Source organism: Elephas maximus, chromosome 5 (genome assembly GCF_024166365.1).
Source record: "Elephas maximus indicus isolate mEleMax1 chromosome 5, mEleMax1 primary haplotype, whole genome shotgun sequence".
In the NCBI taxonomy this organism is placed as follows: domain Eukaryota; kingdom Metazoa; phylum Chordata; class Mammalia; order Proboscidea; family Elephantidae; genus Elephas; species Elephas maximus.
Genome location: NC_064823.1, coordinates 32,630,073 through 32,647,191, shown reverse-complemented (window position 1 = coordinate 32,647,191; position 17,119 = coordinate 32,630,073).

The window sequence follows — 17,119 nt, the reverse complement described above, 5'->3', positions numbered from 1 at the left end:
CATTATATTGGACAGTGCTCTGTTGTGATCCATAGTGTTTTCGTTAGCTAATTTTTGGAAGTCAATTGCTGGGGCTTTCTTCTGAGTCTTAGTCTAGAAGTTCCATTGAAAACTGTCCAGCAAGAGTGTCCCTGCTGATATTTGAAATACTAGTGTCATAGCTTCCAGCATCACAGTGACACATAAGCCACCGCAGCATGAGAAACTGATTGACCAACAGTGGTATTGACATAATTTCTACTGAATATTTTTAAAGTGGGTCATGTCATTTCAAAATTCTAAAATTTTCTAATTTTTAAAAAGTTTTGAATCACTGTGTGCATGCATTTATGTGTATGTGTATGTTTGATTCCTAATGAACTTTTTATTAAGGAATCTTTGTGTTAAGGAACTTTTATATAAAATATAGCTTTTAAGTATCAATAATTATGGCAAATAAAGCAACAAATTAATAAATAAAATAATCATTTGTCATTTAGCTACATAGATGCATATGATATTTTGGCTTAATAGATAAACTTACTCTAGTAAATTACTCTATAAAGCATTATAATTCATAGTCTGACAACACTTACAGCAGAAGGTACCAAGGCAAATATTTAAGGGTTTCTAGGACGGCAGTGGGTTTTTTTTTGAGGAAGCAGAAGAAAACTTGTTCGATCTCACTCTTTAGCCTCAGGGAAAATGTTTTGTACAGAGTCAGTTCCTCGATGCTTTTAAGTTCAGTATTGTGTAGGCCCTTTGATTTTTATTGTTTGATGTTGTGGATGTGCTGAAAAAGTCAAACGGGAAGGATTGTAAGCAATTTGTACACTGTAAGGCTGATTTTTTTCCCAAAGTTTAAATAGTATGTATCCAGTTTCTAGAAAAGTGCACTGTTGTTCTTATTTGTGTTAAAAAGAAAAAAAAAAAAAAAACCTCTGATAATGAAACTGAAAACTGCCTTGTAAATGTGTATATAGTGTAGTAATGTAATTATTAGTATATTTAGTATCCAAAGATTTTATTTTAAAGTGTAAAGTATAAACAATTATTTTGAAAATATACTTATGACTATCCCAAGAAAAAGGCCTCTAATTGTGTAGCATAAATGGACTAGTTTAATATTTGCAAGATTGCTAGTTCTTCAGGTGAAAAGAAGTTAATTCAATAAACCAAAAGCTAGCTAACCGAATGTCTTCATTATCAAGTTGGAGAAACTGAAAAATGGAGAAAGAAAACTTACTGAACTGCACATAAAGGATAAAAATTAAAACAAAATTATGTGTATATTAGTTTGGAGAAAATATTTAAATGGCACCAGAATTGAAGGAAGTTAAATAATCCAAAAATCCAAATTAAGAGTACTTTTTTTGTGTTGTCTTCTCCTTTGAAACAAAATCTATCCCTATTACGGAAAATAGTTCTTAATTATTTATAACTGGCAAAAGATCACTTTCCTTATTTAATCATGCTTAAATTATGGTATTAATAAATAAAATTCAATTAAAATGTTCAATTGAAATTTTTTTTTTTAACTCACAGGTAATTGATAATAACTAGAAGTTTTTTTTTTTTTTAGAAGTATAGAATTATATATATAAAACAAACTTAGGCATGAACCAATTAGTGAGAATAAGAAATGAATATTTTAATCTACCCCATTCAAAATTTTAAAATTTAAAATGCCTAAGGGCCCTGATGGCACAGTGGTTAAGAACTCAGGCTGCTAACTGAAAGATCGGCAGTTCGAATCCATTTGCCACTCCTTGGAAACTCTATTGGGCAGTTTGGAATTGACTCAAGGGCACTGGGTTCTTGGGTTTACTCTGTCCTATTGGGTAGCTACGAGTTGAAGTCAACTGGATGGCAATGGGTTCTTTTTGGTTTTATATATGTATACATACATATTTATTCATATATGTGTATTATACACATCATTTCTTCAATAAGTGGTATTACTGGATCAGTGCTATAATTTTGAAAGTCTTCTTTCCGATACTTTGCCTACATCAATAAATTGTAGTGTTCAAAATTTCTTGCATATATTTATCTTTTTATTCATACCTTTGAATATATATATACATCGTATGGAGTCTTATTAGTAGAATTATTGATTGAAGAATATTTTAAGATGTTTGATGCATATTTTAAACTTGAATTTGAGGTATGTTTTACCAGTTAACACTGTTAACAGTGTAAAGGAGTTCATATTTTACCAATCCATATTACTTAGTGATGTTATCATTTCTAAAGTATTTGGGAACTTGAGAGGTTAAAAAATGGAATTTCAGTGTTGCTTTAACTTGCATGTTTTGTTACTATTGATAGTGATTTTTAAAATATTTGTTAGCAACTTTTGATTTTATTTTCTGTGTCTTCTCAGTACATTTATTTTGTTATATAGTTCTCCTGGAATTTAGATTTTTTCTTACAAATTCTTATGAGTGTTTTATACATTATAATATTAACATCTTCTTGCCATATTTTACTTTTGTACTTATTTTGGTATGTGATGGAATTTCAGGTACTATCTTGTTGTATTTTTTATCCTTAAAAGCCAATTATCCCAGTACCATTTATTGGAAAATCAGTCTCCTGTTGATGTATGATGTTTTCTTTATTGTATTTTAAATTTTTACAGAAAATAGGACCTGTTTCAACAGTTTCTGCACTGTTAACTGATATGTGTGTCCAGTCTTGTAGCAGCAGTACAAATGCCCTCTTATTTCAATAATTTTTCAAAAATGTTTTATGTATTCTTGCTTTTTTTATTTGTCTTGTCAACCTTTGTAAATATTTTAAATAGGATTACACTAAGCTGATGACACGTTAGAGTATAATCAACATTTCTAAAACCTCGCCTTTCCATCCAGGATTATGGTATGTTTCTTCATTTATTTAAATTAAAAAATATATATATATAAAGAAAGGGTAACAAATTTCTTCATACTGACCTTATATATTAAGATTTGTTTTCAATTAGATATATTCACTGTCATAAAAGAGGAGTCCTGGTGGCACAGTGGTTGAGCATTTGGCTGCTAACCAAAAGTTTGGCAGTTCTAATCTACTCCTTGAAAACACTATGGGGAGTTCTACTCTGTCCTATATGGTTGATGTGAGTTGGAATTGACTTGGCAGCAATAGGTAATCATAAAACAGGATCATTTTTTACACTATATTTTGTTTTAAATAGCTTTCCCAAGACTATTTCACATGACTTCCTAGTTCTATTTATAAAATTAACGTGGTATTAAAATTTTTAAATCGCCTGCTTCCTGGTTGTCATTGACCTAGCCAAGGGATTTGATTTGTCACAGCCTGATACAAAAAAAGAAAAAACCAAACCCATGGCCATCCAGGCAATTCCAACTCATAGCGACCTGTAATGCAAATTGTTTTATATGATTCAAATAGCTCAAATACTGAGCTATTTAGAAGCAACTGAAAAATGCTGTGCAGCGAAGAGTTAGCTGACTATTGGAGATATTTAGAATATTGGGGTTTATTGTAAGGAAAGCCACATGGAAAATGATTCTGTGTGGATGGATGATTGTACAGCAAATAATTTGGTTGATAACAATTTGATTTTGTTATAAACTGAGTTAAGGTTTATCTCCACCATTATTTCTTTCCCCAGCATTGAAGTGGTACTATGATTCTTTCTGATGATATCTCATGTATATTTTGTATTTCAGAATATGGAACTGGCTGTTGTTTGATTGTATACCACAGGCCTCATGTTAAAATGGTCTGCATTAACAGTGTTAAAATAAATGCAAATTTAAACAATTTTCAAGTAATATTTATATTTTAAAAATATTATAAATTTTTAAGACGGTAATAGCCAAATGTTGGCAGATTTCTAACAAAATCAGTTCCTTTAATTGAAGCAGGGTTAATCCACATCCTTTTGGAAAGGCACATAGTAATATATATCATAAACCGTAAAAGGCTTATACCCTTTTTAACTCAGTAATTTCACTCTTCAGAATGCATCCTCAGGAAACATTTCAAAAGAAGAAATTACAAAATAAGAGCTGTAAGTACCACCACCACCACCACCACCACCCCCACCACCCCCACCACCCCCACCACCCCCACCACCACCACCACCACCACCACCCCCACCACCCCCACCACCACCCCCACCACCCCCACCACCCCCACCACCCCCACCCCCACCCCCACCACCCCCACCACCCCCACCACCACCCCCACCACCCCCACCCCCACCACCCCCCCCACCACCCCCCCCACCACCCCCACCCCCACCCCCACCACCACCACCACCACCACCCCCACCACCACCACCACCACCACCACCACCACCACCACCATGGGCAGTTGCCATACAGTCAGTTTTCAGAAGTAGGGTGCCAGGCTTTTCTTCTGAGGTGCCTCTGGGTAGGTTCAAATAAGTGTATTGCACCAACAGTTATAATAATGAAAAACTGTAAATAAGCCTAATATAAATTATACAGAAATACTGAGGTAAATTAAAGAAAACACAGTTGCTGGCATATTATGCTGCCATTAAAATGATAATTATTAAAATGATTAAAACTTGTAAAAGTGTTTATATGCAATGTAAAATAGTAAAAACTGGAAGGATGATTTTTGTGTTAACTATGATTACAAATATGTGTAATTCCCAGTGTGGAAGTATGTAGCTTGGAAGAAAAAATTAAAAAGAAGAGGAAGGAATTGGTGTTTAATCCTAAAAATTTCAGTGTTTACAAAAATGCCTAAATGCTTAATAGTACATTCAATTTTATTATATAAGGTGATAATATTTGTTTAATAGCTGATTAAGATACATTTTGAAAAAAATATTTCCTTATTTTGTTCTGGTAATTTCCCATCCATTTCATATTTACTATTAGGGAAAATAACAATATATAATACTTATATAGTAATATTGAAATGGTTAATGTGCTAGGCTGCTAACTGTAAGGTTGGCAGTTGAAGTCCCCTAGAGGTTCCTCAGAAGAAAGCCCTGGCAATCTACCTCTAAAAATCAGCCTTTGAATACTCTTTGGAACACAGTTCTACTCTGACACACATGGGGTTATGGGGTTGCCATGAGTTGGAGTCCACTCGATTGATGGCAAGTTTTTGTTTTTGTTTTTTTTTTAATATTTACATAGCAAGTAAAGCATTGACTGAATTTTCTGATGTGAATTAACTGTGAAGATATGTGTTGATCATTTAATTTAGTTATCTGATGAAGCAATTCTCTCTATGTATTCTATGTATATAGGTGTGTGCATATGCATACATATACACATAATATATTCAAGTTTCCAAAAATATCTGTGGTTTCTTACAATAAAAGCATACCTATACTGAAAAAAGTACTTAACCTACAGTGTGATAAGTAAAGTTACAGAGCAAAACGGTATACTGTTTGATAAAGAATGTATGTAATTAGGGAGCCAAGATGGCAGAATAGACAGACGCTTCTGTCAAGCCCTCTTTACAACAAAGGCCCGAAAAAAACAAGTGAAACAAGTATATTTATGATAAGCTGGGAGCTGGGAGCATCAAAAGCAAGCTGAGACAACTAACTGAGGGGCAGGGAGAGGAAGAGGCAGTTCAGAAGTGGAGAGGATTTACCGGACCTGAATCACGGGGTGCCCTCAGGCACCTTCCTGGAGTGGCGGCAGCGGCAGTGGGCTAGTACTAGCGTTTGGCCACAGTTTCCTCAGGGAGAAGCAGCCACCCACACAGCCTGCTCACACCTCTGGAACCTGAGGAGAATGGTGCTCTTGGCAAAAGCTAAGTACTTATGTATATTTTACTGCGCCCCCCCCACACCCAATCGGGCTTCAGTGGCTGAATCCCTGGGCTTCAGATAGACCCTGGTGAGCACCTAGAGCCATCCTCCCAGCCTTGGGGAAGGAAAAAATTTGCAACTGGGGGGCAAAGATAATTTGCTAGCTCCATTAACCAGGGGAGCTCAGGACAGAAGCGGCTCCTCTCCAGGCATAAACCATCTGTGGACCTTGAGCACCTTTCCCTCCTGCATGGACCTGTGTGGGCCTATTTCGGGAGAATAGGCCCTTGTTGGCAAACTCCAACCATTTCAGCTGTGTGGTGGTGAGGTGGGTGTTTGACATTTGACATCGCTTTGCCTATTAAACAAGGTACTCACCTACCCACATCAGGAACCTAAAGACTGGTAGTTCCACACAGGTCACCCAACCACCTGCAACAGGGGTCCAAAGATAAATGGTACCTCCCAGTCCTTACAACCAAAAACTTTAGGTGCCCATGGTCCCTCTGCAGAACCCACCCACCAGCATGCTCTAAGGAACAGAGATATGTTTTCCTCTGAGACACTTGGGGGTCGGTTCTCAGCCCTCTGCCTTTTTCTCAGCCCCCCCACTTGCTGCAATCATATACCGGTATATACACCAATCACCCCTGCCCCTCTAAGACTGTAGGACAGAGCCTGTATCACATACTTGTTGATCAGCTACCTGGAAACCTGAGCTGAATTCATACAGGAAAACTGAATGGACTCCTAGACTGATACACCTGATAACAGCTCTAGCCAGCTGGGAACAGGACACTAGAACTCCAAAGGCAAAAATAATCAAGCTAGCTCACTCAAGCAACCCATAGGGGTATACCAAAACAAAACAAAACAAAACAAAGCAAGCAAGTACGACACAGTAAGCAAGTATAAACTAAATACAATAACTTATAGATGGCTCGGAGACAATGGTTGATATAAAGTCACATAAAGAAACAGACCATGATCACCTCAACAGTCTCTCAAAACAAAGAATCCAGATGATCTTCTAGATGAAAGTGCATTCCTGCAATTACCAGATGCAGAATACAAAAGTTTAATATACAGAACCCTTCAAGACATCAGGAAGGAAATGAGGCAATACGGAGAACAAGCCAAGGAACACACAAATAAAGCAACTGAAGAAATTAGAAAGATTATTAAGGAACATGATGAAAAGTTTAATAAGCTGGAAAAATCCATAGAAAGACAGCAATCAGAAATTCAGAAGATTAACAATAAAATTACAGAATTAGATAACTCAATAGAAAGTCAGAGGAGCAGAATTGAGCAAGTAGAAGCTAGAATTTCTGAACTCGAAGATAAATCACTTGGCACTAATATATTTGAAGAAAAATCAGATAAAAGAATTAAAAAAAATGAAGAAACCTTAAGAATCATGTGGGACTTTATCAAGAGAAATAACCTATGAGTGATTGGAGTACCAGAACAGGGAAGGATAACAGAAAATACAGAGAAAATTGTTGAAGATTTGTGGGCAGAAAACATTCCTGATATTGTGAAAGATGAGAAGATATCTATCCAAGATGCTCATCGAACTCCACATAAGGTAGATCTGAAAAGAAGGTCACCACCACATATTATAATCGAGTCTGCCAAAACCAAAGATAAAGAGAGAATTATAAGAGCAGTGAGGGATAAATGAAAAGTCACCTACAAAGGAGAGCCAATAAGAATAAGCTTGGACTACCCGGCAGAAACAGTGGGATGACATATTTAAAATACTGAAGGAAAAAAATTGCATGCCAAGAATCATATATCCAGCAAAACTGTCTTTTAAATGTGAAGGTGAAATTAAGACTTTTCCAGATAAACACAACTTGAGGGAATTCGTAAAAACCAAACCAAAACTACAAGGAATACTAAAGGGAGCTCTTTGGTTGGAAAATCAATAATATCAGGTATCAACCCAACTAGAACACTGTGCAGAGCAACCAGAAGTCAACCCAGACAGGGAAATCCAAAAAAAAAAAAGAAAGATTAAAAAAAAAAAAAAAGGCCCAACACAGGGTAACAGCGATGTTATTATATAAAAGAAGACAACATTAAAATAATAAAAAGGGACTAAGATATGTTTAAGAAATGTAATCATACAACTTCCATATGGAGAGGAAGATACGGTGATACAAAGAAATAAAAGTTAGTTTTAATTTAGAAAAATAGGGGTAAATAATAAAGTAACCACAAAGGAGATAAACTATCCTACTCATCAAAATAAAACACAAGGCAAAAAAACAGACTCATCAGAAACAAAATCAACAACAACAAATAAGACGAAAGGACAATGTATAAAGAAAATCTACTCAGCACATAAAGTCAAGTGAGGAAAAGAAACTGTCAACACACAAAAAAAGACATCAAAATGATAGCACTAAACATACCTACCCGTAAATACCCTGAATGTAAATGGACTCAATGCACCAATAGAGAGACAAGAGTGGAAGAATGGATTGAAAAACAAGATCCGTCTGTATGCTACCTACAAGAGACACACCTTAGACTTAGAGACACAAACAAAGTAAAACTCAAAGGATGGAAAAAATATATCAAGCAAACAAAAATCTAAAAAGAGCAGGAGTGGCAATATTAATTTCTGACAAAATAGACTTTAAAGTTAAATCCATCAGAAAGGATAAGAAGGACACTGTAGAATGATTAAAGAGACAATACACCAAGAAGATATAACCATATTAAATATTTATGCACCCAATGACAGGGCTGCAAGATACATAAAACAAACTCTATCAGTATTGATAAGTGAGATAGACAGCTCCACAGTAATAGTAGGAGACTTCAACACACCACTTTCGGTGAAGTACAGAATATCCAGAAAGAAGCTCAATAAGACACGGAAGATCTAAATGCCACAGTCAACCAACATGACCTCGTAGACACATACAGAACACTCCACCCAACAGCAACCAACTATACTTTCTTTTCTAATGCACATGGAACATTCTCTAGAATAGACCATATATTAGGTCATAAAGCAAGCCTTAGCGGAATCCAAAACATTGAAATATTACAAAGCATCTTCTCTGACCGTAAGGCCATAAAAGTGGAAATCAAGAACAGGAAAAGCAGGGAAAAGAAATCAAACACCTGGAAACTGAACAATACCCTGCTCAAAAAAGACTGGATTATAGAAACATTTAGGATGGAATAAAGAAATGCAGAGAATCCAATGAGAATGAAAAACAGTTCCTATCAGAACCTTTGGGACACAGCAAAAGTGGTGCTCAGAGGCCAATTTATATCAATAAATGTACACATCCAAAAAGAAGAAAGGGCCAAAATCAAAGAATAGTCCCTAAAAATTGAACAAATAGGAAGAGAGCAACATAAGAAACCCCCGGGCACCAGAAGAAAACAAATAATAAAAATTGGAGCTGAACTAAATGAAATAGAAAATAGAAAAACAAAAGAATTAACAAGACCAAAAGCTGGTTTTGAAAAAATAAAAAAAAAAAATGATAAACCACTGGCCAAACTGACAAAAGAAAAACAGGAGAGGAAGCAAATAACCTGAATAAGGAAATGAGAGGGACGATATTACAACAGACCCAACTGAAATTAAAAGAATCATAACAGATTACTATGAAAAACTATACTCAAACAAATTTGAAAACCTTGAAGAAATGTATGAATTTCTAGAAACACACTACCTAAACTAACACAAACAGAGGTAGAACAACTAAATAGACCCATAACAAAAGAAGAGGTTGAAAAGGTAATCAAAAAATTCCCAATAAAAAAAGCCCTGGTCCGGACGGCTTCACCACAGAGTTCTACCAAACCTTCAGAGAAGAGTTAACACCACTACTACTAAAGGTATTTCAGAGCATAGAAAAGGATGGAATACTACCAAACTCATTCTATGAAGCCACCATAACCCTAATACCAAAGCCAGTAAAAGACACCACAAAAAAATAAAATTGTAGACCTACATCCCTCATGAATGTAGATGCAAAAATCCTCAACAAAATTCTAGCCAATAGAATTCAACAATATATCAAAACAATAATTCACCATGACCAAGTGGGATTCATACCAGCTATGCAGGGATGGTTCAACATTAGAAAAACAATTAGTGCATAAATAAAACAAAAGACAAGAATCACATGGTTTTATCAATTGATGCAGAAAAGGCCTTGACAAAGTTCAACACTCATTCATGATAAAAATTACACAAAACCAATAGCCAACATCACCCCAAATGGAGAGAGCCTGAAAACATTCCCATTGAGATCAGGAACCAGACAAGGATGCCCTTTATCATCACTCTTATTCAACATTGTGCTGGAAGTCCTAGCCAGAGAAATTAGGTTAGATAAAGAAATAAAGGGCATCCAGGTTGGCAAGGAAGAAGTAAAAGTATCTCTATTTGCAGATGACATGATCTTATACACAGAAAATCCTAAGGAATCCTCCAGGAAACTACTGAAACTAATAGAAAAGTTCAGCAGAGTATCGGGATACAAGATAAACATACAAAAATCAGTTGGATTCCTCTACACCAACAAAAAGAACATCAAAGAGGAAATCACCAAATCAATACTGTTTACATTAGCCCCCAAGAAGATAAATACTTAGGAATAAATCTTACCAGAGATGTAAAATACTTATACAAAGAAAACTACAGTACACTTCTGCAAGAAGCCAAAACAGACTTACATAAGTGGAAGAACATACCTTGCTCACGGATAGGAAGACTTAACATTATAAAAATGTCTATTCTACCAAAAGCGATCTATACATTTCATGCAATTCAGATCCAAATCCCAAAGACATTCTTTAATGTGATGGAGAAACAAATCACCAACTTCATATGGAAGGGAAAGAAGCCGTGGATAAGTAAAGCATTACTGAAAAAGAAGAAGAAAGTAGGAGGCCTCACTCTACCTGATTTTAGAGCCTATTATACAGCCACAGTCATCAAAACAGCCTGGTACTGGTACAACAACAGATACATAAACCAAAGGAACAGAATTGAGATGCCAGACACAAATCCATCCACATATGGGCAGTTGATATTTGACAAAGGCCCCAAAAGAGTTAAATGGGGAAAAGACTGTCTTTTTAACAAATGGTGCTGGCATAACTGGATATCCATCTGCAAAAAAAAACAGGACCCATACCTCACTCCATGCACAAAAACTAACTCAAAATGGATCAAAGACCTAAATATAAAATCTAAAACGATAAAGATCATGGAAGCAAAAATAGGGACAACGTTAGGAGCCCTAATACATGGCATAAACAGTATACAAAACATTGTAAAGAATGAAGAAGAAAGACTAGATAACTAAAAAAAAAAATAAAAATCAAACACCTATGCTCATCCAAAGACTTCACCAAAAGAGTAAAAAGACTACCTACAGACTGGGAAAAAGTTTTTAGCTATGACATTTCCGATCAGTCCCTGATCTCTAAAATCTACATGATACTGCAAAAACTCAGCTGCCCAAAGACAAATAACCCAATTAAAAAATGGGCAAAAGATATGAATAGACACTTCACTAAAGAAGACATTCAGGTAGCTAACAGACATATGAGGAAATGTTCTTGATCATTAGCCATCAGAGAAATGCAGATCAAACCTACAATGAGATTTCATCTCACTCCAACAAGGCTGACATTAATTCAAAAAACACAAAGTAATAAATGTTGGAGGGGCTGTGGACAGGTTTGAACACTTGTACACTGCTGGTAGGAATGTAAAAAGGTACAACCACTTTGGAAATCGATTTGGCGGTTCCTTAAAAAGCTAGAAATAGAACTACCATAGAATCTATCTAGCAATCCCACTCCTTGGAATATATCCTAGAGAAGTAAGAGCCTTTACACGAACAGATATATGCACACCCATGTTTATTGCAGCACTGTTTACAATAGCAAAAAGATGGACGCAACCAAGGTTCCCATCAATGGACGAATGGATAAATAAATTATGGTATATTCACACAATGGAATACCAGGCATCGATAAAGAACACTGAGGAATCTGTGAAACATTTCATAACATGGAGGAACCTGGAAGGCATTATGCTGAGTGAAATTAGTTGCATAAGGACAAATATTGTATAAAAGCACTGTTATAAGAACTTGAGAAATAGTTTAAACTGAGAAGAAAACATTCTTTCATGGTTACGAGAGGGGGGAGGGAGGAAGGGTGGGAGAGGGACATTCACTAATTAGATAGTATATAAGAATGACTTTAGGTGAAGGAAAAGACAGCACACAATACGGGGGAGGTCAGCACAATTGGACTAAACCAAAACAAAGAAGTTTCCTGAATAAACTGAATTCTTCAAAGGCCAGCATAGCAGGGGCAGGGGTCTGGGGACCATGGTTTCAGGGGACATCTAAGTCAATTGGCATAATAAAATCTATTAAGAAAACATTCTGCATCTCACTTTGGAGAGTGGCATCTGGAGTCTTAAATGCTAGCAAGCAGCCATCTAAGATGTATCAATGGGTCTCAACCCACCTGGATCAAAGGAGAATGAAGAACACTAAAGCCACAAGGTAATTATGAGACCAAGATACAGAAAGGGCCACATAAACCAGAGACTACAACAGCCTGAGACCAGAAGAACTAGATGGTGCCGGGCTAAAACCAATGACTGCCCTGACAGGGAACACAACAGAGAACCCCTGAGGAAGCAGCAGAGCAGTGGGATGCAGACCCCAAATTCTCTTAAGAGCAGACTTAATGGTCTGACTGAGACTGGAAGGACCCCGGTGGTCATGGCCCCCAGACCTTCCATTGTCTCAGGATAGGAACCATTCCCAAAGCCAACTCTTCAGACATGGATTGGACTGGACAAAGAGTTGGAGAGGGATGCTGGTGAGGAGTGAGCTTCTTGGATCAGGTGGGCACTTGAGACTATGTTGGCATCTCCCTGGAGGGAGGATGAGAGGGTGGAGGGGGTTAGAAGCTGGTGAAATGGACGCAAAAAGAGAGACTGGAGGGAGAGAGCAGGCTGTCTCATTAGGGGGAGGGTAATTGGGAGTGTGTAGCAAGGTGTATATGGGTTTTTGTGAGAGACTGACTTGATTTGTAAACTTTCACTTAAAGCACAATAAAAACTATAAAAAAAGAATGTGTACAATTAAAATAATTAGATGAATGAGTAAAATTATATAAATCAACATGGACATACACACACATATAATCACATTTCATCCTTTTCATATTGTACAATCAGAATGCTTAGAAATTTTAGAGGACTTAGCATCACTGAGGTTGGGGTGACAAACTCACATATCTACACAGACAAGGGCACTAATGTGAATAAATAAAGATCTTTAGGTTCCACTTACAATGTGTGAGCTGTTCAAAGAAGGCAACAGTACTCAGCTTTGGCTGACTATTGTGTGATAACGTAGGACATGTTTTCAAAAGAAGCCAGACATCCATGTGACATTTTTCCTGATTCTCTTTTTAAGTTGGAAATTAATTTAAAACAAATAACACTATGAGCCCAACAAAGCACAGTTGCAAATTCTATCTGACATCAGCCAGGTTATGATTTCTGGTTTCTGGTTCTACTTCCTATCCCTTTATTTTAGAATTGATATAAGCCTTATGAAGTGAAGCAAATAACCTCTGATTACAGCTATTTAGTCTCAGCTGAAACTAGATGGACCTTCTTTACATACACAGGGATCCTTGATTTTTCTTCTTTTTGGTAAACATCAAGGTAAATTATTTTTTATTGTGTTTAAGTGAAAGTTTACAGCTCAGGTTAGTTTCTCATACAAAATTTTATATACACATTGTTATGTGACCCTAGTTGCTATCCTTATAATATGTCAGCACACCTCCTTTCCACCCCAGATTTCCCATGTTCATTCAACTTGGTCCTTTCCCTTTCTGCCTTATCTCACCTCCTGACAGGACCTTTCTATTTAGTCTCATGTATCTACTTGAACTAAGAAGCACACTCTTCACAAGTATCATTTTATGTCTGATAGTCCAGTCTAGTCTTTATCTGAAGAGTTGGCTTTAGCTCTGGGCTGACAGAGAGTCTAGGGGCCACGTCCTCTGTGGTTCCTCCAGTCTCAGTCAGACCGTTAAGTCTAATCTTTTTGCATGAATTTGAGTTCTGCTCTGCATTTTTCTCCCACTCTTTCAGCAATTCTCTGTTGTGGTCCCTGTCAGAGTGGTCATTGGTGGTAGCTGGGCACCATCTAGTTCTTCTGGTCTCAGGCTGATGGAGTCTCTGGTTTATATGGCTCTTTGTGTCTTTTGGGCTGATATTTTCCTAGTGTCTTTGGTGTTCTTCACATTCCTTTGCTCCAAGTGATATGGCCGCTCGCTACCTTTTAAGACCCCAGATATCACCCAAATGGGTTGCAGAACATTTTCTTAATAAACTTTGTTATGCTAATTGACCTAGATGTCCCCTGAAACGATGGTTCCCAGACACCTGCCCTTGCTACTCTGTCCCTCAAAGTATTTGATTGTATTCAGGAAACTTCTTAGATTTTGGTTTAGCCCAGTTGTGCTGACCTCTCCCATATTGTGTGTTGTCCTTCCCTTCACCTAAGATAATTTTTGTCTACTGTCTCATTAGTGAATAACACTTTCCCTACTTCTCTACCCTCATAACAATTAAAGAATATTTTCTTCTGTGTTTCAATATTTTCTTGAGTTCTTATAATAGTGGTCTCATATAGTATTTCTCCTTTTGTGACTAATTTCACTCAGAAACCCTGGTGGCATAGTGCTTCTATGCTATAGATGCTAACCAAAAAGTTGGCAGTTCAAATCCACCAGGTGTTCCTTGGAAACTCTATGGGGCAGCTCTATTCTGTCCTGTAGGGTCGCTATGAGTCAGAATAGATTCCATGGCAAAGGTTTTTTTTTTTATTTTATTTATTTTTTTAATTTCACTCAGCCTAATGCCTTCCAGATTCATCCACACTATGAGATGTTTTGAGGATTCATTGTTCTTTATTGCTGGGTAGTATTCCATTGTGTGAATACACCATAATTTGCTTATGCATTTGTTTGTTGATGGCCACCTAAGTTGTTTCCATCATTTTGCTATTGTGAACAGTGTAAACAGTGGGTGTTTATATATCTATATATCTATTTGTTACTGGGTATATCTATTTGTGTGAGGCTCTTAATTCTCTAGGATATATTCCAAGGAATGGGATTGCTGGATTGTACGGTACTTCTATTTCTAGATTTTAAGGAAACGCCAAATTGATTTCCAAAGTGGTTGTACCATTTTACATTCCCACCAAGAGTGTATAAGTGTTCCAGTTTTTCCACAAGCTCTCCGGCATTTATTATTTTGTATTTTTTGGATTAATGCTAGCCTTCTTGGGGTGAGATGCTACCTTATTGTAGTTTTGATCTGCATTTCTTTAATGGCTAATGAACCTTGATCTTTCTTTACACACACACACACACACACACACTCATACTAATGAAAATTGTGTATCATACCTAATTTTCAAAGGGAATAAAATTTTGATTGTTACAGGGACATTATAGTAAAATAACTTATTATTTCTTGGCATTTGTAGCTATAGAATATAGAGAATGTCTTATTCTCTGAATATCTGGTAATTCTACAATATCTAAAAATTTTAAAGCGCCTCCTAAATGAAATCCCCTAGACCTCAACATTTCTCTTAAGAACAAAAAAATCATTCTGAGTGTGAAGCATTCTGCCAATACTAGAGCAAATCATGCTCATAAAAGTGAAAATCATAAAAAAGCGGAAACCTGGCTATCTTTCTACATCCCAAAAGGCACTGGCATTTGAGGATAACTGTTTACAAAGAAGTTATCTTATGCTTTTTATCTCATATATCAAGTGTTTGCTCTAAGCAGTGGGGTTTCAGAATGTTGTCCTCTGTGTCTTCTCGCAGTTCTCAAAATAATGAATGATTTACCATACCATTTATACTTTAAAATTCCCAGTGTATAATTGATCATATCCTCCAGCCTAATCCTAAGATCTTGGAAGAAGTACAACCAGAATGCTCCTTAGAAGCAAGGATAATGAGACTGCATCATACGAATTTTGGACATGTTGTCAGGAGGAATCAGTCCTGAAGAAGGACATTATGATTGATAAAGTACAGGGTCAGCAGAAAAGAGGAAGACCCTCAACAAGATGGATTGGCACAGTGGCTGCAACAGTAGGCTCAAGCATAACAACAATTGTGAGCATGGTGCAGGATTGGGCAGTGTTTCGTTCTGTGGTACCTAAGGTCACTACGAGTCGGAACCTACTCAAAGGCACCTAACAACACAACAATTCTAAAATACTTCCTGTGTTCCGAGTTCCTTCTCAATGCCATCTTCCTTTTCTTAACTCCCTCTTTTTGTTTTTTTTTACTCTGTTAGCAAATCTAAGCATGTCAATTAATACAATTGCATATTCATTTACATTTCCACATATGCCCAAGAATTCTTGTAAAGGAATGCCCAGAAAATTAAATCCTTATTTTTGGATCCCCTTGACTATCCACTCAGTTCTCCATCTCTTTGCTTTTCTCTCCTTCAACTTATTCTGCATTCCAATTTGGAATGATTCTTCATAAAACATTGCTTTAATTAGGTCTTTCTTCTGCCCAAGAAGCTTGAATGCTCTTAATTACCTATAATTGTATATACAATCCTTTTAAAAATAGTTCCCAATTAATTTTAAATTTACTTTAGACCATTTTCCAATTTTTTTCTCTGTTAAAGAATTAGAATGAATAATATCTAGATAGAAAACTTGTTTATTCATTATCACTTAGCTTTATTTGTCCAGAGAATCTTTTAGATATTTGTTCCCTGACTTGGATGTTCCAGCAAATTCTTTTCCACGTGCAGCAAGATCATTTATGGAGCAATTATTTTGTCTTTTTAAAATCAGCGCATCTTCTCCTTATTATTCTAAGCATGCTACCAGACCTTTATTTTTTCTTTGGCAAAGGAGAAATCTATTTTTCCAGAGAGAAAGTAGAGGTTGTTCATGGACATCCTTCTCCCTGGGTTTGTTTTTTCTAAAAGGCCAAACATGTGGTGCGATACAGACCTCATCCAAATTCCAAGATGAATTCCTAATATGCTTTTATTCTAAAGATTTTCTAAAATACTTCTGGCCAAGACACTCTTTTTCCTCTATACTGATTGTGCCTTTCACTTTGTGTTTGTATTTTCATATAATTTTATACATAAATACATATTTTTAAAATACTTATTTATGTTTTACAAGAAAATATTGAGCCTGAAAATCGTCTTTATAATTGCAACTAGCCCATTGTAATAAATATGGCAATTGGAGAAAGCATTTTCCTA